This window comes from Larus michahellis, chromosome 1 (genome assembly GCF_964199755.1).
Source record: "Larus michahellis chromosome 1, bLarMic1.1, whole genome shotgun sequence".
Classification (NCBI taxonomy): domain Eukaryota; kingdom Metazoa; phylum Chordata; class Aves; order Charadriiformes; family Laridae; genus Larus; species Larus michahellis.
In genome coordinates this window covers 45,372,125-45,397,600 of record NC_133896.1, presented here as the reverse complement: position 1 = coordinate 45,397,600, position 25,476 = coordinate 45,372,125, and the positions used below count along the sequence as shown (strand labels likewise).

Genomic DNA, 25,476 nt, shown 5'->3' with positions numbered 1-25,476 from the left:
CCATTTTAATAAGAGCTCTAAAACCTTTCACATTTTCATACCCATCTAAATAATATCATGTGAAGCATGCAGCTGCCTCCACCTGCCCATGTCATCATGCTAGCAACTCCAAGAACCTCCACTTATTTATGGAATAACTCAACATTTGCCAGCTGGAGCTCCTTTTTGCGTTGCCTCCCACCACATCCAAAAGTGCTTACTTATTCAAGTGCTTGCAGAAACATACCACTTCTGCCTAAATGAGAATCAGGAATCAAGATTTTCTCACCTATTTCTAGGACTGATGAGCTTAAGTTCTGCTCTCAATTATATTGGGCACCCTAAATGAAACCTGTTTTGGATTACTCTCTCTGCAGAAGAATCTGTAAAAGCTAAAATACGTGTATTTTTATATTTCAACTTCTCAGGTGCCTTTTGTAAGAAAAGAAAAACTATTTGCCAAATAGCTCCAGATACAGCATAAGCACTTTGATAATCTTTCCGCCCATTATTACAAAGAATTATTTGTCAATCATTTTTCATTTTATTAAGTCTGTTTTTTCCATCTCACACTACACATTCCTGGGATGGTTATTCAATATTTCCTCAGTTATTCAGAAGCAGGACCTCACACTGGAATGTTTTATCATATTTCTTTCAAACAGCTCATTTTTCTTCTTTGTGGGGGGACTCTCCCTCAATATCATGAAATACAGATGATTGTGTTGCTCCATTTTAGATCAATTATCAATAGTTTTCTACCATCAGGTTACTGATGTTCCAGTAACAAGACGTGGTCTAGTCATCATAATTTATCTGCTTACCTTATGAAGAAATTTATTCTTTTTCATATGTCTATAGAGTTTCTCCTTGTGATGTTTAAAGTATTTTATGGCAGTTAGACTAATTCATTCAATTTTGAGGCAATAAGGAATAATTCAATGGAGGCATTAGTAGGGAACAAAGTTATAATGAGAATATTTACATACTTGTATCAGAACCTCCTAAAAATGCTGGCAGTTTTATACATGAAGCAAAGCGTGAGTCCACATATTTCATTTGCCGTATTAATTCCAGTTTGATTTATTAGCTTTTGTACATTTCTATATCCTGGAAAATCAACATTTTTTTGGTAATAAATCAATCAAAACCCACATCTACACTTTTAGATTAATATATTCCCTGGAAAACCTACTGTAACAACCTACTTGTGTTTGTAAGCTGGTTAATACTTCACAACTCATCTCAGATACTGTTTCATCCCTGCCTGCCAGGACTGTTTAAATGCTTTTAATGTTATAAAGCTGTGTAAACTGGTTATCACCAAAACTCCTAACTAAGTTTATATTTGGAATAAAAAGATTATTCAGATTTCATGGATTTGCATGTATGCCCTCATAGTAGAGCCTTATGTCCCTGGTTCAACTTGTCCTTTCATTCCTGTCATATTTTGCTACATGAAAAATTTTCTGCCCACCCCTCTGGCTCAATTATTTTCAAACTCATTTCCTTCAAACATGCACATAAACAACTCTCAAATGTTAAATGTGACCTTTTTGCTCTTTTTATACACCCTTCTATAGTCTTGTAAGAGGAAGCAGCTTAGAAAGAAAGAGGCAGGGAAGTAAAAGATAGGGGGGTTTGTTCATTTGTGGCGTTTTTTTTGTTTTAATTAGAAATTCAAAGCAGGTCTTTGCTGGAAGACTATATACCACTCGAAAGATTAAGACATCCCAAATGCTAAGCAAGTGAAACTTGATTAACAGATGAGAAGAGAGCTTTCATGGATTGCTTAGACTACTAACTTAAAAACTGGACGAAAATCTATCTTTCCTAAAGATCTAACAATTGCACTTTTCAATTAAATGCAGAGAAAGTTCACATTACAAAGTTCTTTGACAAAACCATGTTAGAGCAGATACGTCGTTTCTCATGGATAATAGCAAAACCTGCTAAAAACTTTCAGGTCTTCTTCATACATCATAAAACAGTAACAATGAAAAGCTTGCCTCTTGCTCCTAGCCCTAGAATGCAAATAATCTGTACCTCAGAGCTAATCCATCCTCACTGCTGGAGTAACTACTTGCAGCCTCTCTTTTAAGCTTAAATTTAAGATCTGTAAGGTCTGGATCTTCACACTTCCTGGTTCTACAAAGAACACAACATTTCTATATGCAGTATTGTGTTTCATGCTTTAATAAAACTTCATTTAAAAAAAAAATAAAAAAATAAATTTACACCAACGTCAAATGAAATATCTAAGTGTTCACTCATGGAGCTCAGAGATATCCAAGTAGGTGGTTTTCTGCAGCCTATCTATTTATCATGCTGTAAAATACTAGTTAACTAGAGAAGGAGCTCTCATGGATACTTTAGCTTAATTACCTGACTACAGAAGTGGAGTGCAAATATCCTCTTGTTGCCTCAGACACAAATGGTTTGCGTCCTTCCCCAGAAACTACTTCAGACATGGATCTTCTCAAAATCCAGTAGCTTTACATCTTTTTAAAATTAACTACAGGTTAACTACTGCTACCAATATACTGCGTAACACTGACATGCCATTACGAATTTTCAGATTTCAAAGGACTCGGTCTAAAACCAAGACTAAAACTGTCACTAACACTTAAACTTCTGTCACAAAAATCAAAGTAGGATGCCTTTTTATTATTGTTTTTTTTTAATCACACATAGATAGTGCTGGCTCAGAAGGGGAATGACAAACTCATTCCCCCTTTTCTGTCTCTCAACACTCATGATTTTTGCACAGCTTTTATCCCTCTGTACTAATATAGTCAGAGATAATTAGAAAAGCTTAGCTCACATTTAGGCTTCACTTTCTTCCAGGCTTTGTATAGCAAACCAAAGGAAAAAAACCAAAACAACCAACTGGTTACAGCAATTTATTAAAATTAAATAATATAATTAGTTCCCCAGTAGACTTTTGCCTGCAGAGAAAGTGCTTTCAAAACGAACTCTGCTCAGACAAGCACTTTCACCAGCAACTCTTCCTCTGAGCCTCCTGACAGCCTGTGCTCCTCCAACTGTGTACATTTAGAGTAACCCAGCAGCAGGAAGAGATCCTCTGTAATGCTTGGCAGAAAGGATTTGGATTACTGTACTCATGAGTCCTAATCCAGCCCATCTGCCATATGTTTTGACACCCCCATAAATCCTCTAACCTTTCATAAGTAGTCATTTTCATCTGGGGAAAAAATGAGCACTGATTTAGATCAGACTTAACATCTCTCCTGCCTGCTAACAGTCAAGTACCAGCACTACAATTTTAGTGTTTGTGACTGCAGAAACCTTTTTCATCTCCCCACGAAAATCCATCTGCATGACCCACCCACATTGCACATTTCCCTTGCATTAAATGTTAATTCCTCACTCCATTATACTGCTCTTAAATATGGCACTGCAGCAAATTTCTTGATTGGGCAGCCCCTGCCAAAGCTCACTCATCACCTAAGTGGTATCCAAAGGATTTTCAAAGGACACTGTTCTTTTAACCTCACCTTGTCCATTTCACACAGCAGCATTAAATACAGTACACGGTCAAGACAGTCCAGATATCAAAATCACCAGGGTTAACCACACACAAAATGTTATTTTTAGAACTCAAGAAATGCAGAAAGTAGTTAAGTCACAAGGCATTACTCACAGGAGTTTCTTTTCCAAGTTAGAACTCCTTGAATATACATTGGCTTGAGAACCGGGGCTTCCCAAAGTAGCAAAATGCTGCCAAATCACTAGACTGACAGTGTCTCGTTTCCAGGATAGGTAGAGGCTCCTGGATCACAGCTCAGATGAGTCTGAGCTGAACTAGAGTTCAAAACACATCCACACCAGGGGCAAAGCTATTTGACACAACTCCTACTTGAGTATGGGCTGGAAGGGGTACTGGGCTTTACAGCTCCCTCTCCACCTACCCAGTTGGTTCCTACTCGCATGACCCGCTAAATGAGATTCACTCATTTACACTGGTGATACAACCAGCTGGCCTAAAGGTCGTTTTTTTTCTCTGAGTTGGAACTCTGCCTATAGCTTATCCAATATTGTGACCAACTATACATATTAAATGACATTTACTTCTAGTGTTATGAACCCACACAATTTTTCCTCAACAATGGAGTTGGTACATTCATAAAACAACTGAAGACTATGTGTACATATTTTTATTGCAATTAGCAAGTAGCACAAGCTAAGCAGTCCTTATGGCTGCTGACTTGCCTTACTAAAATTTAAATCGAGTTATAAATATGGGCATCTAAAATTGCCCAAAGTCTTCCTTTAAAAAATCTTTAATTCTTTAATATGAATCTTTAAATTTAAAACAAAACAAAACAAAAAAAAAAACCACCAAGAAAACACACAGCTAAACCTCTAACCTCTCAGCTGAGAGACTGATGACTGCCTAAAGCTACACAAGTATGAGATGTGGAACAAGTAGTTGGCTCTTCTTCAGAGAAGCATCAGGGATTATCACAGATCACAAGCAGCATAGTTTAAAAAATGCTGCTAAATAGGTAAAACACTATACTGAGACTACAGATGAAAGCACACCCTTCGAGACATGTGAAGTAATCCTTCCACTCTTCTCAATAGCGGTAAATCCTAAAAGTGTCTGATTCCAGCACAGAACTTTCACAAATAAATGGAGGAACTGGAGTGAGGTCAGAAGAGGGCAATGATACTGATTAGTGATCTAGAAAAACACATCCCATGAGGAAAAAACGAACGTATGCTGTTTAGACACGACAGCTGCCTTCTAGCACATAAATGACTGCTGCAAACAGGAAAGGAATAATCTGTTATCTATATCCATGTCCAAAAGAATAATAAGCTTCAGTTCAAGAAAGGAAGATTCAGGTCAGCTATCAAGAGACACTTTCCACTGTCTGATATAGGGATGCACTGGAAAAATTTGCCATGGAAGTTGGCTCTGTGGCTTTATGCTGCCTTTAAGAATAAATGAAACGTGTAACTTTTCGGAAAGATAGAAGTATTGTCAGTCCTGAGTTAGGGACAAAATAACGCACTGTATGGCCTCTTGAGGTAACTTCTGGGCGTAACTTCCTCTGATTACCATAACAGTATCATCAGCATTTCTACTGAAAAGAAGCATACTTTTCTCTCTTTGTGACCTTTTAAAGGATAATCCATCCATGCTCTGGTCATTTCTGCATTAAGTACTAGAGCTTCCTGCAGTCCTACTTTGTCTTAACATTTGTTTCACTTCCCTCCAACTCAGGCAAAATGTTAGTTAATATGATCCTCGTGTTTTGTTCGCCCAGTCACATTAGCACCTTCTGAACATTTCTAAAATCCACTTCTTACAAACTAACACTTCTTTTTTCCCCAATCACCCACGCTCTTAAGATATTATCTCATCCTAGAGCATATTTCTTAAAAACTACTGTGTATAAATACTTCTGCAAAGCAAAAAAAAAAAAAAAAAAAAAAAAAAAAGGCAAAGAAAAGATTAATTATAAACATTCTGGGGCAGACAATTAATTATTTCTAACCTGGACACAATAATGTAAAAACTGCATTTTTTTTCTTGCTACATTTCCTCTTCTGCCCTCCTCAGCTTCTCCATAAGCATCCTTCTACCCCCAGACATATGCATACATGACTTTGCAAAAATAAAAATAAAACACATAGAAAGAGAGCTATTTTGTGCTGAGAGCTTTAGCGCAACATCAAACACTGTAAATATTGATTTCTATTTGTAATAATAATAATTAAAATTAAAAATATCAAGCTTTCTGGTTAGTAGAATAGTGCCATTGATGTCAGCAATTTATATCAGTTAACGGCCACCTCTCAAGCTCACCAAGTGACAATGCTACCAGCAATACTGACTCAAAAAGTTGGCATTATAATGTTATAACTTCTTGATAACTTATAAGACAGAAAAAAAAAAGGAATAAAGAGTAAACGTAAACAATCCAAGTAAGACTCTGTAAAAAGCTATGAGCACATATAATGAGATGAAAAACATGCTTGAAATTTTTAAAAACTCTTATTACCAACATGCAAAGAAACCCAATTAGCATACACAACTGCACGATGTGACAGAGCAATTCATATAAATTCAAAGGGAACCAAGGGAAAATTCCAGCTGTGTAAAAGAACACCAGTTCGCCTCTGCGGTGTGAACAACAAAGAAGCAGGACAGTGTCAGAGATGAGCGGCGCAGCTGTGGTGGGCAGCATGGCTCAGCATGATGCTTGAGCAACTTGATGAGTAGCCTGCAGAGCCCTGAGGAGAAATGAAGCTTTGCCCACGTCCTGAAAAGGCAAAGGCTGTATCTGCTGGAATAGCCAGGCTGGCCTCTGGAGTAACAAACACACCTGAAAACGAGTACCCAAGGCTGAGGCCAACTGTAGCATTTTTATCTCCTACACCGTACTAAGTAAATCTCACCTGACAATGCTTTTGAACTACTCATGCTGTACAAAGTGTTGGCAACTTACTAAAGCCCTGCTCACCTGAACAGATGGATATGCATTTTTGCTTCTAAAGGAGGTTTGTTCTGCTCTTCTGTACAACGTACAGGCATGCTTAAGGAAAAATGGAAGCAAGGTATAAAATGGCTCTTAGAGCACATACTGCAATCCTACCTATAAACCTACCGCCAAAAATTATTATGCCACATTTCATATTTCCTACACTAATAGGATGGCAATAAAGGAAAATTAAAGCCTAAAAGCTGGTTTAATATGCAGTGGGGAAAAAAACACTGAATGTAAATAGACACATACTTTTTAACTAACTAAAGCAAACAGAAATGGATTTTATGAGCAAAAATGTCATTTAATCCCAGATTCAGCCTCTGGCAATGACTAAACAACTTTATCAATCCAGGAAGAAGGAAGTAATCAATAACCAATTTCTGTATATGGGATAAATAGCAAGTTCGTTCTAGTTTTGACAAAATAAGCTATCTAGGTGCAATAGAAATCCATCAGCTGGAAGCCCATCGAGCTACAAAAGTCAGTTTCTACAGTGGGTCACAAGAAGCGTCTTATGTGGGGGTTTTTTACTCCCTTTGCAACTAAAAAATAGAGGTGTTTTGTTTGTATTATTTGTACCTTTAAAATATAGCAAGAGAACAAGAGGCAAAATTATCTTCAAACGATATTCATAACAAAGAAAATACATTACAAATTTTAACACTTAATTATAATTCTTCTAGTAAAGCTTAAACACCTACAACATTTTCAAAGAGAAACACAAATAATATTGAAAGTCCACATGAAATACAAAACCTGCTTATCAATTCAGAAGGTGCTTTATATGATCAAGGAAGATTCATTTAAGATCATACAAGTAGTCCTTATTTCCTTTGAAAAAAAGAGTATTTAAAGCTGTTTAATGTGCAGATATTTTATTTTCGGATTCCAGTGGTTCAGCAAGATAGGGGAAAAAAATTGTGAAGTGACTCAGAACATATTTGTGTGAGAAACTGAACACAATCTATGTTGTGATTAAAGAAATTATTAAAAAAAATAAATCCTACCCACCCCCATCCTTCTACACCTACCCACCCACAAAAAATACATCTATTTATGAGGTGGTACAAGAGGATGGCCAAAAGACACTCACAAGTAGCGCAACTGTTATACCTGAAGTCAGTACCCTTAGAAGCAGCAAAAAATTTCATAGTATCAGCCACTTATACTAGTCACTTATTTCAGATGCAGTGCTTATTATAAATAACAGCTTAAGGACATCTCCTACAGTCTGGATAAAACCTCTATATAATTTCTACTTATTCTATGCTACAATAGCATCGCATTTCAAACAACAGTAACCACAACGAACTGGAGAAGCTAAAGGCAATGTAGCAATGACTATTAGTCTCAGAAAGCCTTCATAAATGTGACTTACAGTGAGAACTACATACCTTTGAGGTTCAAAGTATATATGCTTCGATGTTTGAAGAATAACACAACGGAGAGGAAAAAAAATATAGAAGAAATTAAACAAACAACCTTTGTAAAACCTGACCAGTAAGTACTGCAATCTCAGAGAAGCAAGACTGGGAAAATTAACATTTTAATATCAATTTCATTTGTTCCTCTTTTTCATGAGATCAAGGTAGTCTCTTACAGAACCGGTTATGCTCAAAGACTAATTTGAAGAGATCTTGCTATGTCCTGTTAATTACTGGGGAAGTTTTTTATATTCATTCCCTACTTAATACACTAAATGGAAACAGGAATGAATACCTATTAGAAAATGGGTAGAGAGAACAAATTAAACTTTTTGCAGCAAATAGCGCTGGCTAGCTATATAAGTAATCACTACCCAATGATAGCAAAGACTGTTGCAAAGATATCACAGGAATAGAAATGCACAAATATAAGAATATTTAGCCAATAATAAAAACTGCAAGCATTTCAGTAGACTTCCTCAAAAGCATGTTTGATAAAAATGATAGAATACCTTCAATGGAATGTCCTCTACTCTGATTCCCACATATGAAATATGAAGATACTTAAAAAAAAAAAAAGTGTTAATTTTTTCTGCCCTTAGCCTAGATACCTTCTTAAGGGGTATTTAAAAGGATATTTAAGCACAGCTCTTTTAAAAACATGAACTGTATTATTAGGGTCTGATCCAGAGACAGACAGAGTTAAAGGTAAAGCAATTACTGACCTCAGTAATGCAAAACCAAATCCTTAATAATACAAATAAAGATAGATGAAAAATGGTGAAGCAGAATATGGATGACAAAACTTACTTCATATCATGGGACTGTAATTGACATGGTGACTCATTACTCTCCATTAAGCTAATGTGAAGAAATAAGGCAGTTAGCAATCTCCTGTGAGCCAATAACAAGATACTTCTCAACCAAATTATTAGGGGGTAAAGTACTTAAAAGAGGTCAATTACTGGTACTGTAAGAGGTACCCTGAAGCCCCTCAACTGATTACATCAAACTTACTTGAAAGCCTGCACAGTTATCTTGTTTAGCTTATTATAAGATCTTTAATATTTCCCGCTGGGTGATGATGTGTGCTCAAATCAGTTTAGCTGTAAAACAATCCATCCTCTCTGAAGGGAACTAAAAACTATATATTCTTTTAGAAGAAACGAAGATATTTATTTTTTGTTAAGCACATCCAGTACCATTATCAAAACATTTGTTTTAAATAACAGCTTTTTGGACAAAACAAAGGAGGAAGAAATAAAAATGATGCAAATGGAAATCATTTTGCCTGCACACATGCATCCATATTCATACACACACAGAGAGCCTTCCTTATTAATTCCTGGTTTGTAGGCCCAATGCATTGCAAACGTGTTTCAGGCATCGAGGAAGTAAACGCAACAGTCTTTCCTGAGCACGGCTCTGGTGCAAACAGCCAGCCATTATAAAATTCATTCCAGTCTCATTAACAAGTAAAGTTTGGAAGCACAGCATTTTGGAGCCATAAAGAGATGATTTATAATGAGACTACACTCAGTGGGAAGGCCGAAGTACAGCAGTTCTCTCTCCAAGTTATCATAATAGAAAGCTATTTAATGAGTGTGGGATTTCTTCAAGAATTCAAAAAAAGGCAGGATTTGGAAAAGGATGTGTTACATTATGCAGACACCCACATCACTGAACATTTCTGCTACAGTAAAACCATCAAAATAAAAATCCTCGAAGTAGTTGTTCCTATGTCGAGCTTTTGGCTTCTTTTTAGTAAGTGCTTTCAAATGTAAAACACAGATTTGCAGAGATTAGCAAATAGACATAATTCAGTATATAAAACTTAGCAAGGTTTAGCGAACTAAACTAGGTTGCCTAAGGTCAGGCACTCCATAGTGTAAACAAGAAAAAAATTGTGCCCTGAAGCAAGACATTGGCTGGCAAAGCAGCCACAAAAGAGCAGAGGGGTAACTTTCCTCCATGAAATCAGCAGATGCCTGCGGCAGTTACCTGCCTCCTTACAGCACTCTCCCCTGCAGGGGAGCGCTAAGCATGCTGGTGACCCAAACTCAATTCCACACAAACCTGAGTCCTCCCCTTAATCCAGTCCAGATGAAAGCTACATCCACCCCCTAATAACGTTTTGGTTTGTTTTTTTTTTTTAAATAAATTTCAGTAACCCATATGCCATAATCTTCATGCATAAATTAGACACATAAGAGCTCTGTGTGTTAGAAATTAATCACCTGGCTTTCAGATTACATTACTGAGTTTGCTAATGAAGGATGGCAGTGGGAAGGAGAAGACACTGGAGCAGAATATGCCAGACTTTTTAAAATCAAAATGCAGGCATAACTGGACTAACACTCAAATAACATTTTTTTTCTAACTAGTAAATTCAGACTGTGGCTTTTTCACAATATGAGAATTTAAACAGCAATGCTACTTGAGGAACTTCTGTTTATTTGTTTTCTTACAGTTTTCAGGGTGATCAGTTCCTTGCACAAAGTGACAGCCCAGTGGAGGGAACAGCGTATTGGGGTGGAAAGCTGAAGGAAGCGGTGTGACTTCATTAAGCCATGACTGCTACCAAAGACACCTATCAAACCATGACTTCCAAGAATATCACTAGGACGGCTGCACTCTTGGTATGCACTGTAGCAAAACACACACACATCCCTGCTTCTTCAGCATAATGGCAATACTTACATGAGAGCAGTTACAACTATCATATCTTAAGCAGTAACATTTTGTTTTTCTAAGTCTTGAAATAAACCAAAGCAGCACTAAACGTAAAATAACTTACATTAAAACAAGAAGTCCTTGAGCCATCATCCACAAAGAAGGATTACATGGCCACAAAATTCCCTCCCGCCTGGCAGTCTTAAGCATGACCATTCTACAAAAGCTGCTTGTTTTCAAGGTCAGTACAGAAGTTACCCAAATGTCATGCTAGTAAAGGTCCAAACTCCTTAGTCTTGCAGAAAGTTGTGTGATACATTTCCTTAACCCTTGGAAGTATGCACATTTTCAGCTCCGTGATAATCTTTAAATAGTAAGATCAACTTCACTGCTAGTGTTTTGTCTGTGCTTCAAACCATCTGCCCCACCTACAGAGCCACCATCATCTCATCATTCTCCTGTCAAAAGCACCTTAAGACTCTGTCTTAAACGTTCTCCATCTCTCGCTCATGCATGAAATAGCTATCCTCAAATAGTTCCAAAAAGTGGAGATTCTTCCAAAGTTTTTCTACAAGTACTATGACGAAATGCACCTGATACCAGATCAAGATGTTTCTTCTGTCACCAGTTCTGACACAGATATTCTGAATTCCATTAAGCAGATTGCTTAACCACCTTCTGTCTCCTTTTGCTCTAATCCTTCCCTACTCCCTTTAAATTCAGATACTGTATTTGTAGAAGTAGCAGAAATTTGTAATGATGTTTTCTATGGTGCACAGGAAGGCTCTGCTACCTCCTAAGTGTCAATTATGCAAATAATTAAGCACTACAGACAGTGACCTCTTTTACTATGAGATCTGGAAATTTTCTTCTAATATGCTTCCACTGCACATCTATTTAACATAAGTAATAGCTTACAATGACTTTATTTTCATCTTTCTACACCCTTAACTCCTTTTACTGTTTGCTTCTGCAACATACTACACTGAAATGCAATGGTGCTTTGGAAATGGTGGTGTCCACCTTTATGCCTAACATCTTGTAAAATCTAATTAATATGAGTCAACACTGCATCCTGGGAAGCCCACGTATAATATCACCTACCACTTATGCTTTCAGAATTTTATGATTTAAATATTCTGGTAGAAAGATATGAAGCAAGTCCAGCTAAATTCAGGTTGTAGCCTTTAGCTGACAATTTCAGCTACTACTACTCTACTACAGAAAAACTGATATGAAAGAATTAATCAGTTTTGAACCATTATCGGTTACGTTGTTTGCCAGAATCTCACTAAGAAAAAAGACAAAAGACTTATTGTTCTTACATATGAGTGAAGCCAGGTATGAAGGGAGAGAGAGCAGCATAGCTAGAAAACCATACATGTTATAATTGGAAAAAAATAGTCCGAAAATGGACCCCCTTCCAATAAAGGTGGTTATATTTTTTACCATCACAGCGACAATTATACTAGTGCTTTTTGCTACTAAGGAATAAAAGAGTCTAGAGAACTTAAAGCAATTTTAGCTACCAAAAAAAGTCTCTTCATCATTGCATAGTTTTCAGGTAGTGTCCAAAGCAGAAATGAAGCTTTTAGCACAATACAACTGGAAAACACTAGGAGCTTGCTCTCTTCTTAATACACAGCACTTCTATCAAATTCTTGCCTCACACAGGAATGGCCAAAATAATCCCAGAATTCTCTTTCCTTTAAAATAATATTGAACAGGGATATTTCAGACAGCTGTTTTTGCTTTAGTGAGGGGAAGAAATGGAGTAAAAAGCTATAAATATGATGGGAATGGAAGGAAATCTCACAAGTAAGAGAATCATAATTTAAAAGAGAGGAACAAAGATCAGAAAGCAAGAGAAGAAAAGGGCAACACCGCAGATATCAAGGAGAACAGTAATGGGTTAAAATAAGAAGAAATTCAAATTCTAATCTTTTTCTTTCCCAAAGAGAGAGGTATGAATTTGAAAAAAATGGGGGGTGGAGCAGAAGAGTACACAAACTCTTCCATAGCAGAGCTATTCAAAATGAATCACAAAGTAAAGGAAAAGACACTGAAATGAATTTGAACACGAGAACAAAACCAGAAAGTCAGCTTTGGTTTGAGAACCTCTTCTGTGACCTTTTTTCCTTGTTTTCTCCCTTCTCCTTGTCTTTGAACATGTAAATATATGCTATGAGAGTGGCTGACACCAATTCCAATTTGACTAGGACTCAGTCTTTTAAAATAGACCCAAATTCTGCCTGTCCTGGGTGGGTACAACAGAAGTAACTCCAACACTTGACATGACGAGATTCTCCTATTGCCAGCTCCACAGTGAAGCTCCTCTGCTCTCCACTAAGCTAGAAACCTGCGCAGTCACTAAAAAACTAGTTCCAGGAGACTATAGGAAATCTAGAGGGAAAAGTGAAAAAATTTAAAACAGGACTACTACAACTTGTACTGAAGTGCCAAGACTCCTACCCAACAGTACATATATATATACATATTATTTATTTATTCTTCTATATATACCTCCCTCTGTAGGTGAAGCTGACACTGTGGCACGTACATCCTCTGGCATGTCAAGGGTTTATATTCTGTTCTTTTTTTTTTTTTTTGTCCAATTGCTTAATGAGGACATGACTAATTTCCATGTAATGAATTCTAAACTTCCTTTTCTACATAGAATTCTGGCTCAGGAGGAGTCAGCATGGCAGGCTACCCAGGATTTTTTAGCATTATGCATCCTGAGATGTCACAGAAAGGGACTGACCACGCTCAATTGATTTTCAAGATAGCAACTAGGCTGCAAAAAAGTCAGAGGTTGTTAATCATTTACGTACTTCTCAACTTTGCCAATCAATGCAGCAAACACATTTCTTGACCTTGCTTACAGAAATAATGTGGATAACCTTTAAGACTAGGAGTACTCACACATTATGGATTTATCTGGATAGCAATATTCATTTCAGTGATGAAAAATTTGACTGAAAAGGCTAACATTTTTAAATTACATACCTGTGAGTTTCATTAAAATTCCTTCTTATCTGCACAAGAACAGAAAAATCATTAACTAAAATACATGCAGGGACAGAAGTGACAACTGCTAAATTTTTCAGGAGTCCCTCTGAAGGGATCTTGACATTTTTCCAGTTATTAAAAATTACATCTTCCACAATTCACATATCTAAACAGGAACTAAACTTAAAGACTACCCTGTAGTGGTATTTGTACTTCTCTGAAACAAAGAGTTTCAGTATTGCTGGCCTGTTTGTCTGAGGTATTTCCGAGATTAATGTTTCTAATATTAAAATGATGAAAATTATGAAAATAATGAAAAACATCACAAGGCTGAAAACTCCAGTGACTCCATTTTTAATCACCTACCAGATTGGAAGCATCAACATCTTAAATGTTTGAAAGCGAAATGCCTTAAGGATGGACTCCACAGAAACCAACACTCTAGGTGAAGTTACATCTAGGCTAGTCTCTAAAAAATGCCAGATTTAGTTTCTTAGAAACTTTACTCGAGTCTCAAAATCACTAATGGAAGAATTAGGCAGTTGGACCTTTTTTTGGAAAACAATGTATTTTCCTTCCTTTCTGTCAGTGACTTTCCAGAATCATGGAGATGCCCTTCTTCTCAAGGGAAAACTAGAATTTCCACGTCAGTCTGTATTTGTTATGACAGACCCCAGACTATACAGATATTGTCCTCCTAAGACTGTCATTTTCTTTTCTCAAAGTTGATTGATTCTGCATGCAATGCAGTGATTAAGTTGACAAAGAACATAAGTAAGCATGACTTGAGTCCTTTGTTTTGGAGGACACCTGAGCTCTGGTATCTCACAGAAAAGTAATTAATTTAGTATCTATTTGAGCACATACATACTCATTGCTTAGAGCTCATAGGGCATACAGCAGCCCTAGTGTGCTAGAGCACAAGCGGGACAAAGCACTCTGAAATCCTGATGGCACAGAAGTAAAGGTGGGTGCTGTATGCAGACCTAGATAGGCTTCACAAGAGCTCTGCACTTAAACTTGTCAGTGTATGCCTAAAAGCAGCTGCTTAAGGACTTCAGGATGGTGTCTAGGGACCCTGTTCAACTGCAAGTGACAGATGAACAGGACCTGAAGACCCACCTTTTGGACTTGAGCAAATGTAATAATTTAGGATCAACTGTGCCCCTAAGTCCTTCTTTGCATCTTGGCCCAAGTGCTTGTGTGAAAGGTTTACATACTTTCCACATACTACAAGCATACACAAAGAGGGCTTTAAACCAACAGTTAAATTATGAAGAACACCACCTACCGCCTGCAGCAGACCTCCGTCAGACAAGAACGTTAACAGCTGGGTCTGACCTCACTTCTGTCAAACCCACAGTCGGCCTTTGAATCTTATCACAGAAATAACTGGAAAGCTAGAAAACCCACTTCATTTTAATTTTTGTTATTTGCTTTCTGAAATCCCAGATTAAAAACGTTTACATTCTTAAGCACTGGCCAAAACCATGAGGACTATGTATAATGGTTTGGGTTTTTTTTTTTCCCCGTGAAAGCTGAGATTCTCACTGGGACAGATGTTACAAGTGTATAATTCGTTGCTCACAGTTTACAGTATGAGTATGTTTTGCTAAAGGGCTGTGGCTTGTCAGAAGAGCATTGGGCTGACGGCTTGTTTTACCAGGCAGCTACACGCTGGTCCAAGTGGGACGCTGGGAAGGCGGAGGGAGCAATCTCTCAGAGAGCACCAAACTGGAAAATGCTGCTGCAGTGCAGGGGACAACAGACAAAGTTGTGGGAAGCAACAAGCCATGAGAATGAGAACAGGAGGCTTGAGTAAAGCAGGGAAACAGGTGTCTGAGACAACAGGCAGACTTTTCTAGACACCTACCGGAGACCACAAGGATCCATCTAAACAAGGGAAAAATAAAGAGGCCTTCCCCTTGCAGGGACAAAAATAGACAAGGACAAAACCTGCTTTCAAACACAGCTATTTGAGTATACATTGCCCAGCATATCTGTTCTCTCTCTTCTATGAGATTCTGCTTTATTTTAATATTTGTATTAAAAAACAACCTCTAAAAGTTTTAAAGATTCTTGGTGCATGCTCTCGTCCAGAGAGGACACACCTCAGACCTCTGTCTGAGACAGCCTCACCAGCCTAAGACGTAAGGCTTAAAATGCTGAGAAAACTGACACACCAATTGTAACTGCACAAAGTGATCTTGAAAGTACTGTCAATAAATTATTCTTTGCATACAAAGACATTTGTTTTAAAAATATTATTGATCCTGACAGAAAGAAACCTTATCGAATAAAAGGGCAACTTCTCTTTGTATTAACTTCTGATTTTCCAAATAGAAAAGATAAACCAACATACAGCATTTTGCAACTAACAGCAAAAATCTAGCATTTCTCTAAGGTCAGGAGCAAAACCTACCGCACCAGGTAGAGAAGAGATTAAAAAGAGAGCCCAGAAAGCTGGGCTGTCTTTGCCTGGAATCTAAGCTACGGTACAGTCCTGGAGGAGTTTCCTCCAGCCCAGGGCTGCAACCTGAGCCTGTAAGATGTTCAGTACACTTGCTCATGACCTGTCACTTCCCCGCCAGATTCAATTATTGCCTTTTAATCATTTCCTTTGAGGACAGGAACCTAATAACCAACTTGGCTGGGCTGTGCAAACCACACCCCCCCCCAAAAAGTACAACGACAAAGATCTTTAAGTAAACACCTGTTTGTTTACAAGTGGTTCAGCGTATCAGGATTAGTTCTAAAAATTCAAAAGTGACAACAGTCGCAGCTTGAGGAGGAGGTAGGTAGGGAGACAGCAGAAGCGTGCATTAAGGTTCTTTAAGTCACTGTGGATGAGTACAGAATAATGCAGGATGTCTAAGCTTTTTGCAAGAACGAAGTTTTTTCCTGGAAAGAAATGCAGATGAGGAAAAAGTGCTTGAGCTTTGCTTTTTGCATGCTAGAATTTGTTCATTTTTACCCTGAAGCTATCCAACAAGAATATTTTATGCCAATTCACCTGTCTTCTGAGTATTTCCTAACAATTTACAATGCCAGACAGCAGCAGACCCCAAGTAGGGTAGTATCTAACCTTTTCTGATGATGCAGCTAGTATCGCTGGAACAACTGCTAACTTCTTAGAGAGTAATTTTTCTCTTTTATCCCACAATTGCAATTCATGCAGAATTTTTATTTTAAAGAGCCATTAATGCTAAGCATGCTGTCCTTCTAGACCTGTAACCTGGAAAAGATTATTTTACAAATCAGTGAAAAAGAAAAGGATATCCCTTGTATGTTAAAATACAGACTTTCAAATTCTGAAAATAAAAATCCAAAAATGTAATATGGCTTGCAAAAATTCCAGCATTGTCCATCCCATGTTGTCTTTCTGTGACAACATAATTAATCGATATGAAAAGGCTTGTACATTCAGGAGCATACATACAGATGAAGACTTACAGATATATATGTATGGTTTGAAAAGGAAAAGAATCAGCTAAGAGATACCTTATTACTGAAATTTCATTTAACAAAGATAGCTCCAAACAAGTCACTTTAATACAGCAGCACAAGTGTGTTTCAGTGCCATCTAGCTAACGCTCAAGGTAACTTGCATCACTACACAGAGATCTTTTTTCCTGCAAATATCCTTTCTTCAATAAAAAACAAATGGAAAAGTGGCACATTGTTTTTGCTTCAGATCCATCAGCGTGTTGAAGCATAAAAAACTTGGGTTGCTCTTGAAATACTTGAGCTTTGATGTATTTATGTGAGGAATGTTAAAAACATAACCCCAAAACCCTTTATGCTGTGACTGAGTTCTTGATCTGGACAGATACACATGACTGAGTACTTTAAATAATGTTCTTTCAAGTATAAACATATTAGGTGTCATTATGCAACCATCCTGTTTGATTCCTTTGTGCTATACATTAATGGAAGGGTTGAAACAAATAAAAAAAATTAAAAAAAAAAAAATGAAAAGCAAAGAAAGACGACCATTTCAGCTTGTTTTAATAAATGGAAAGAGTACTGATTGCTAAAGAAAAGAATTTTGTAAGAGCAAGAGAAGAACATATTTTGAAGAGTGGAACACTACGCTTTAAATCCCAAAAACTTCATTTTGCCTTCTCCATAGAATGAGTTTCCAGATAATAAGTCATTTGCAGTCCTGACCATGTCATTGTGACTGTGTTAACACCAACTACAAATGTGCAAGGTCTTTCTGAACTTTAATCAAAATTCTCTAGATTAAAATAATTTGACAATATAACACTTCTCCCTCCAGCCCAAAATAGACGGGAGGAAAAATGGTTTCTTTTGACTCAGCAATGTGATTTTATATCCTCTAAGAGCCATAATTGAATCATAATGGCCCAGCTTTAAATCTTACTGGCTTGAAAGTGTACCATTCAAACCTCTTCAGAACTATCTGAATAGCCGGCATATACCTGCTAAGTCATACCATTGAAAATCTTAGTAAAGAATAAATATATAAGCAAAATCATGCTTGTTTTCCCCTACACAGTAACTGCATTTTGGATTGCAGATTGTGAGAGCACGCAAAATTAATAACCTTAGCGAAAAAAGAAAAACAAAACAAAAAAACCCACACCAAACAAAACCAGCAATTCAAAAGCATAAAGTAGAAGGTTATAGAACTTGCACCAAGCACAAGCGTAGCTACTAGATAACTCTGCGATAAAGTTACTCTTTACTTCTGTTACATAATCTTTCACTATTTAATCCCCTTGTCCCTATGTTCTTTCTTTGCTAACATTAAAGTAATTCCCCTCCACATACCTAGTAAAACTTTTTACCAATAGTTTAATAGAGAGGTTTCTCAAAGGGCATTGCAAAACATTTCAGGAAGTGTATTCTGAAGAATAAGAAATGTCACTGAACAAAACATGAATGGGATTAAGACACGGTACAGGAACCTGCTCCTGAGACCTGTTGTATTTGCTCCAGTTGAGCAGAAGCAGCAGCTAAAAACTCTGCTTTCCCTCCCTGCCCTCCCACCTCAGTCTCAGCTCTTCCTCCCCTGCCCACTTCGACCCTCAGTGGGATACAAACCCCTCTTCTCTCCTCTCCCTTCCCACCAGCTGTCCCACCTGAGAACTCCCTCTTTGGCAGCCGGCTGGGTCACCTCTTTTGGTTGCAGATTGGTAGGGAGTAAGGGTAGAGCACGGCAAGGCAGCAGGAAATAAAACAAAGCAGAAGGAGCTTTGCAAGGCACCTGTGTGACAGTGAAACAACACAGCCTGAAGTGAGCCAAAAGAAAAATGCGCCAGTAACTGGACTAAAGATGAAGTGTTTAAAGCACTGACATTTTTGATAAACTATCCTTGTTCAGACTGGAGAAAAAATTCAGATACTGAAGGCAGAGACAACACACATACAATGAATTGGCAGGGACTCAGCTGGATGCACTGCAGTAACTGAGAACTCTCCCATTCTGCTAGACATAGAACAGCTTGGGCTGGAAGGGACCTTTAAATGAGCAGGAACATCTTCAACTAGACATAGACAATCTCCACAACACATAAAGAGACTGCATAATTTTTCATAAATTTGAGGGTTTCAGTGCATGGTTGGGTTTTTTTGTTTGGTGGTTTTGTTGTTGGGTTTTTTTGTTTGTTTTGCTTTTTTTGGTTTGGTTTGGTTTTGGTTTTTTTACGCCATTACAATGGTAAATTAATTTGGCTGAATGAATCAATTCAGAGGATCATGATAGCTCCCAACTGACCATAACCACCAACTTAAATAGATTTCCTTTTGTGAATTAACTACCTTCATTGTTTCATTAACATTAACTGCTTAGCGATAAGCCTGAAAGTTTCCAGCAGAGTCTAAAGAGGGTTAAAAAAGCTTTGAGAAATCCAAGCTTAGCTTTTGGGGTAGATAAGCAAATGGAGAATGAAGGGAGCTACTTGGAGATATTTTTGGTTGGCTAATCGTCTTTACGTTATCCAAAGTCAAAAACTTCCTCTAAGCCTTCACCAGTTTGTGTGCCTGAACTGTAAACAGAGTGATAAATAAAAAATATTACTGAATATGCTTAACTGCTGTTTTCATAGCCATAATCACATGCCTTTTCAACAGTCTCGCCCATAAAAAAGCAGATATTAGAGGATGAAAAACCTGAAAAATCAGAGCAATCCCAATCATTCACCCAAACATATAACTTGCCCCAAAATCCCCCCGTGTTCCTCCACTACGTCTAGAGGAAACTGGACAGTGGAGATCATGAAGAGCAAACTAGGTACAGTGAACGTGTGTTTGACACGCAAACACTAAAAATTACTGAATGTCTACAAAAGTTGTACTTTGTAAGGCAGCATATCTCTTCTCCATGACCAGTCAGCTGGATCTCTGGGACAGCTTTATACCTAGAGAAAGATGCGCACACTGTGCTTGGTCATGGAGCAATGTTCACAGACAACTCAAATAGTGCTTTATCCTGGAAACAAAGTTCAAATAGGAACACGAGCCTGAAAAGTGTAACATGTACATCTCTGGGAATGTAAAGCCTATTTTTAGGAATTAGCTCAGTTTTTCTTACCTTCTCATGTCCGTCTTGGATGCTACTTTGTACAGCCATTGGGCAACTACAAACAGCTTGTACAAAAAGTTGGCTACCTTCCAAAAATTTCTCTTAATAGCCTGCTATCGGGGAAATACTTTCATGAATAACTTAAAGCAATGGTATACCTGTTTGTTTCTAAATCATGTAACAAGCACTTTGCATGCACTAAACAAGGTCTTGTGAGAAAGCCTAAAAAAGATTAACAAATAATTTTCAGAAGTTATTTAGAAAGCTATCTCCTGGCCCCACACAATTTTTCCACAACGATTGCAAATCATCAGTGTGTGTTAATTATGCCTACAGCTCTGACACTCTTACAGACACCTTCTCTGCTATACAAACCTATGAGATTAGACAACTTGTCCAATGGATTAGAGTAATTGTGTTAATTCCTAGATAAATATGTCTAGTGGGAACGCTGCCTGGTTTGGCCATCATGGTCCAGCTGAGGCACTTCCATCAAGTTGTCAATCATCTCCTGACAGGCTTTCAGCACTCATGACCCTGCTGGGAAATGCTGGGTGGTGCTTTATCAGGTGTAGCACTTGTACGGAGAGCAGGAGGAGGGAAGCAGCAGGGGAGGCACTGGGTAAACCCATGGAATCTGACCTTTCGTTTTGGGCACCTCCTCGCATTTTGGCTTTGTCCCAGGTGGTCAACAGTCATGCTATTTTACACAAATCTTTTGTTAAGTAAGAGTGAAGTGTTCAGTGCAAGTTCCTAATGGATTGCACATCTGGCATAACGGGCAAACATGACCCACCTGAGGCCGCAAATCTGTAGGCCAGTAAGGAAGGCTGTACAGGTGGGAAATTACCACCTTTTTAAGAGAAAACCTCCATTGCACCAAACTAACTTATCTTCAGTGAACAGCAAACTCTTGATGGGTAACTGCAAGACCTGCTAACAGAAACATGAAGATAGAGCAGGTTTTTGTGCTGCTACAGTATCCAGTGCAACAGATGAAGCTCAAATGAAGAAACTTATCACTTAATAGCATATATATCTCCTCCATAAACTACAAGATCTATATGCAAATCACAACATTTCCCTAAAGACTAAGGTATTTCCAATCTTTATCGTGCTATCTTCACAGCCATTGTAAATCATGCAACTTGGCAGAACTGATTAGAGCCTGATAAAGTTAACATCCATAAAAGAAAGGAAGATCCACCACTTAATTTAACTGGCATTCATTCCTCTTAAAGCAGTGGAGCCTAAACGTACTATAATAAAGAGGTAGATGAGAAAAGTTACCAAACACCTCTACTGATGGAGTTCAATTCAGGATGTAAAACTATAAATGGAAAAGCTGTAATTTTACCATTAGACAAAACGACCATGTTCTGAAATTCTTCCAACACCAAGCCTTTTCTTGACACACACTAATCTCCAAATTTTAAGACTGGATATTCCATATATCTGTTTTCTCCTTAAGACTTATTTGGAAAGTTTCTCAGTAAAAGCATCATACAGATAAAAAAGATTGTCTTCAAAATTACCGGTCTCTTAGAAACTTCATAAAAGGACTCCATTCATACTTGAAACCTGAAACCACAAATAAAGCATGACTTTCAAGGAAGAAGAATTTACACCATAAATACCATTTACAGACAATCCCATTCCTCCCTGTTTCTCGCCCTGAAATCTTCTGAGCTGTTTATCTCTACTACTTCCAGAAATACATCAATAAATTTATAGGAAACCAGCCTATAGAAATTAAGATTTTTAGAGGATAGCTGCAATTAGAAATCATGGAAATAGCGTACTATTATTATTCCTAATCCACAGAAAAAGAATCTAGACAGAATAATGAACTTGCCAATGGTAATACTGGCTCAATGGTATTGCCTGCCAGTCCCCGAGATACCTAAAACTCCTACTTGTCTTGCCACGCCAGAAGTTGAATATGTGTTGGTAAACATAGCACATGGGAACTATTTTAGCAGAGAATGCTGACCAATAGGGAAAAGAAAAAAAAAAGGGGCAAATATTTCCAGATTTCTGGGGACAAAATCTAGACTTTGAGGCACTGTCATGTGAGACAAACATTTTATTCCTTGTTTGGATACATTTCTGAGATAATCCTTTATAGCAATTAATAAATGCTAGAAAACCTAAAGAACATTTTTAATAGATACTGTAAATATTTAAAATTTTGGCCGCAAGGTGGAGAATTTTTCAGCTAATCGATGAGCATTTCTCTTTGTACTGTATTAAAATTAACTTTTTTGTACATGCATACTATACAGACTCTTCTAAAAACCGTACACAGAGTATTGCTTTGGAATTCCCATCGCAAAAGATGGGAAAGCAAAATGACAAGAGAAAACAACATGACATGGGTCACACTGGACACGGGTCCATATGGAAAGGAATAGTTTAGTAGCAATCCTTTTCCAGGATTGCCTTAAAAAAAAGCCAGACTGAAAACACACCTTCCGACAAAGCCTATTCTATTATTTGTTTTTGAATATTTTGAATGAGGAAGGGTTTTCGTATCAGTTGATGCTGGGCTACATAAGAACAGCTCCCATGTAAGTGATGAGGATGGAAAGAAAATTTTGTTTCAAATTCAGATTTTCCTACAGAATACCTTCCTAGTTCTGCCTGATAGCACCTGGGGAGTAGGAATACATATCAATATTACATAATACTTAAAAGTTTATGTATTTCTGGAGGAGTGAAAAAGGACAAAAAAAAAAATATTTTAAGACATCTACACATGATTAGCTTGTAAGAACTAGCACTAACGAAGCCTGCTCTCCACTGAAGGCACATCCCATGACCAGACTCTTTGTGCCTGCTACAATGCAATTTTTCAGAACTCAGAACACATTGCTGCTACATGGATTTTGGGTGCCTAACAAGGTGCTCCTGAGTTATTTTTTCTCTCAGGACAACTTGATGTCTCTTCTCTATTCTGAGTCCCAATTTTAATAGAGCTTGTAAGGGCTCCACCTTTGAGAGCATTGTTCCTCTGTCAAATTCCCTTCGCCTTGACTGATGGACACTAAAGTAAATGAGTAGAAAGGTGGACAGAAATGCCAAGCAAGGTAATGTAAGCTGTGTATTCTTTAAAATAAACTTACACTAAAACACCACTACTAGTTTCTGATACAACACCATCTGAAGATTAACTTTCTAAAACTATTTCGTGAGCTAAAACTTGGTAATTTTCTATCTATAATTTAAATCTATTTTTTTTGTCACTTTCCAAAGAATCAAACTTTATGCTCTGTGCTAAATTTTCACCTAGATGATTTTTATAGCTGGGTTATAAATTCTAGGAATAAGTTTGGACGTGGCATCTTCTTGTTGAAGCTGCTTTAGGAGGATACTGTGAGGACGGTATCAACAATATTATTTTGTTGAAGGGGTGGGGAGAAGTTACGATTGCTAAAAATGCTGAGGTTCTAGTATTATCAGGAAGAGTTCTGAAATTAAATTCCCTCTGGAGTACAAAACAGGACTTGAAGAATTAGAAAAGGAATATACACAGAAGGGAAAATAATTGTGTTAATCACCTGTAACTCGCAGACATGGGTTTTAATAAATTTCTATTTCTCTGACTCATAACAAATTATCTACTTCCAGTACTTGGCATCAGGTCTTTGTTTCGAATTTGGGTGAAGCAAGCTCAAAAATGTTGTCCCCTTGCGTCTCTGCATAAGGGACAATGCTGCTGAACCAGCCTGTTCCCTTGGTTTCTGCAGCTCTTTATGCCATGGTTGTGCCAGACACCTTGATACCCCCTACAGCTCTGGGCTGATGAGACTGTATTTCCCTGGTTCATGCCTGGAATGTGCTACTAGCAGTAATCTGTGCAGTTACAGATTAAATGCTAAAACTGTCAGCTTAAGACTTATCTTTTCCCACTGGCTTTTTCCTAAGCCATCTCAGTGATGCAGATCTCAACAAGCTTTACTCTTGCTTAATAATTGAAAAGCACCCTGGGGTCTGAAGACTTCATTATACATACACCGACTCATCAACTTTCATTAGTGATGTTACCTTCAGACTGACAAGTTTGGTTTTAAGTGGCATCATACATAAAGTAGTTAACAAAACAGAAGGCAGGGGACTTCAACTTTCTGTAAAAATGTAACATTCACTAATTTGGAGGAATAATATTTTCCCTTTTAGGTTTGATGGGTAGAGGAAGTGAGGACCCCCTGGTGCTCCACACACATATTTTTATGATGACTTGACAGGAGAGAGACACAACAGCATAACCTTCTGAGAGGCTAGTATTTTCCAGAGATACGCAATAAAATGTTAAAATATGCTAAAAGCTCTTCAGCTTATCCCATGAACTCAAAAAATCTGCTGTCACTCAGACGTCTGGCTGAGTTGCTTTAAATCAGTTGCTATTTATCCAAACAGTTGACAATAAAAAGTAAGATTGGTCAAATGCATTTTAAAATCCTTCTTCATAATAAAAATTTCTACTAGCCCTAGAGAGAGACATGCACACCGCAATCTCACTGGCAAAGTATCTCTTCGACATGGTTGATAGAGATGCACAGACAATTAGCAGGTCTCTCAGGTTCAGCGATTTTTTTGCTACTTCATTTTCTTGCTGGAATATTAAAGATTATATATTTAGATAAGACTTTGAAATTTTCACCTTGAGGTTATCATTGATCACATTAAAACAACAATAAACAGTTGTGTCCTTGGGACTCAACAGAGCTCACAGGAGAGCAATTGCTTTTATTTTTACTAAAAGAAAGCCTTCTAAGACAAGTCTACTGTATGGGTATGTATAAATGAACTGTGTCTACATTTGGTGTGTATAATATTGTTATTCTAAAGCAAAGGGTTATTTCACAGAAACTAGTTGAAGAAATGTCTTGTTCAGGTCTTGGCCTGATCTATTGTGTGGTTATGGCAGAGTCAGGACTAATCTGTCTTGACAAATGAGCATATATGGCCAACTTGTATTTTCTCCTCTCTCTTTTCAGATTTATATTTTTATAGGATGTGTTTCTTCTGACAAAGCATGAAGGTAAAGGCAAGATCTAAAGATATGAGACAATTCACTATGAATTAATAACACATTCCGCTTCCATGATTTATCTACCTTTTTCCTCCTGATTATAAACTTTTCCAACCTGGCTCTATTCATCCTGTATAATAGGTTTCCATGTTTAACTTGGAGGAATATTGCCACAATCGGGTATAAGAGAGGCTCATTCCTTGCTAGAGGACATGAAAAAAAGTCCATTCAAGCATTGTTATTCAATTATTTATAAATTAACAGTCAACTCTCAATCATCTT

General features: G+C 37.5%; 1 protein-coding gene across 3 annotated transcripts in view; it reads right to left on the bottom strand.

Annotated features, from left to right (window-relative positions):
* The window catches only part of TMTC2 (transmembrane O-mannosyltransferase targeting cadherins 2), a 256,731-nt gene that overhangs the window by 112,087 nt on the left and 119,168 nt on the right, over positions 1-25,476 (bottom strand). The window lies entirely within an intron of this gene.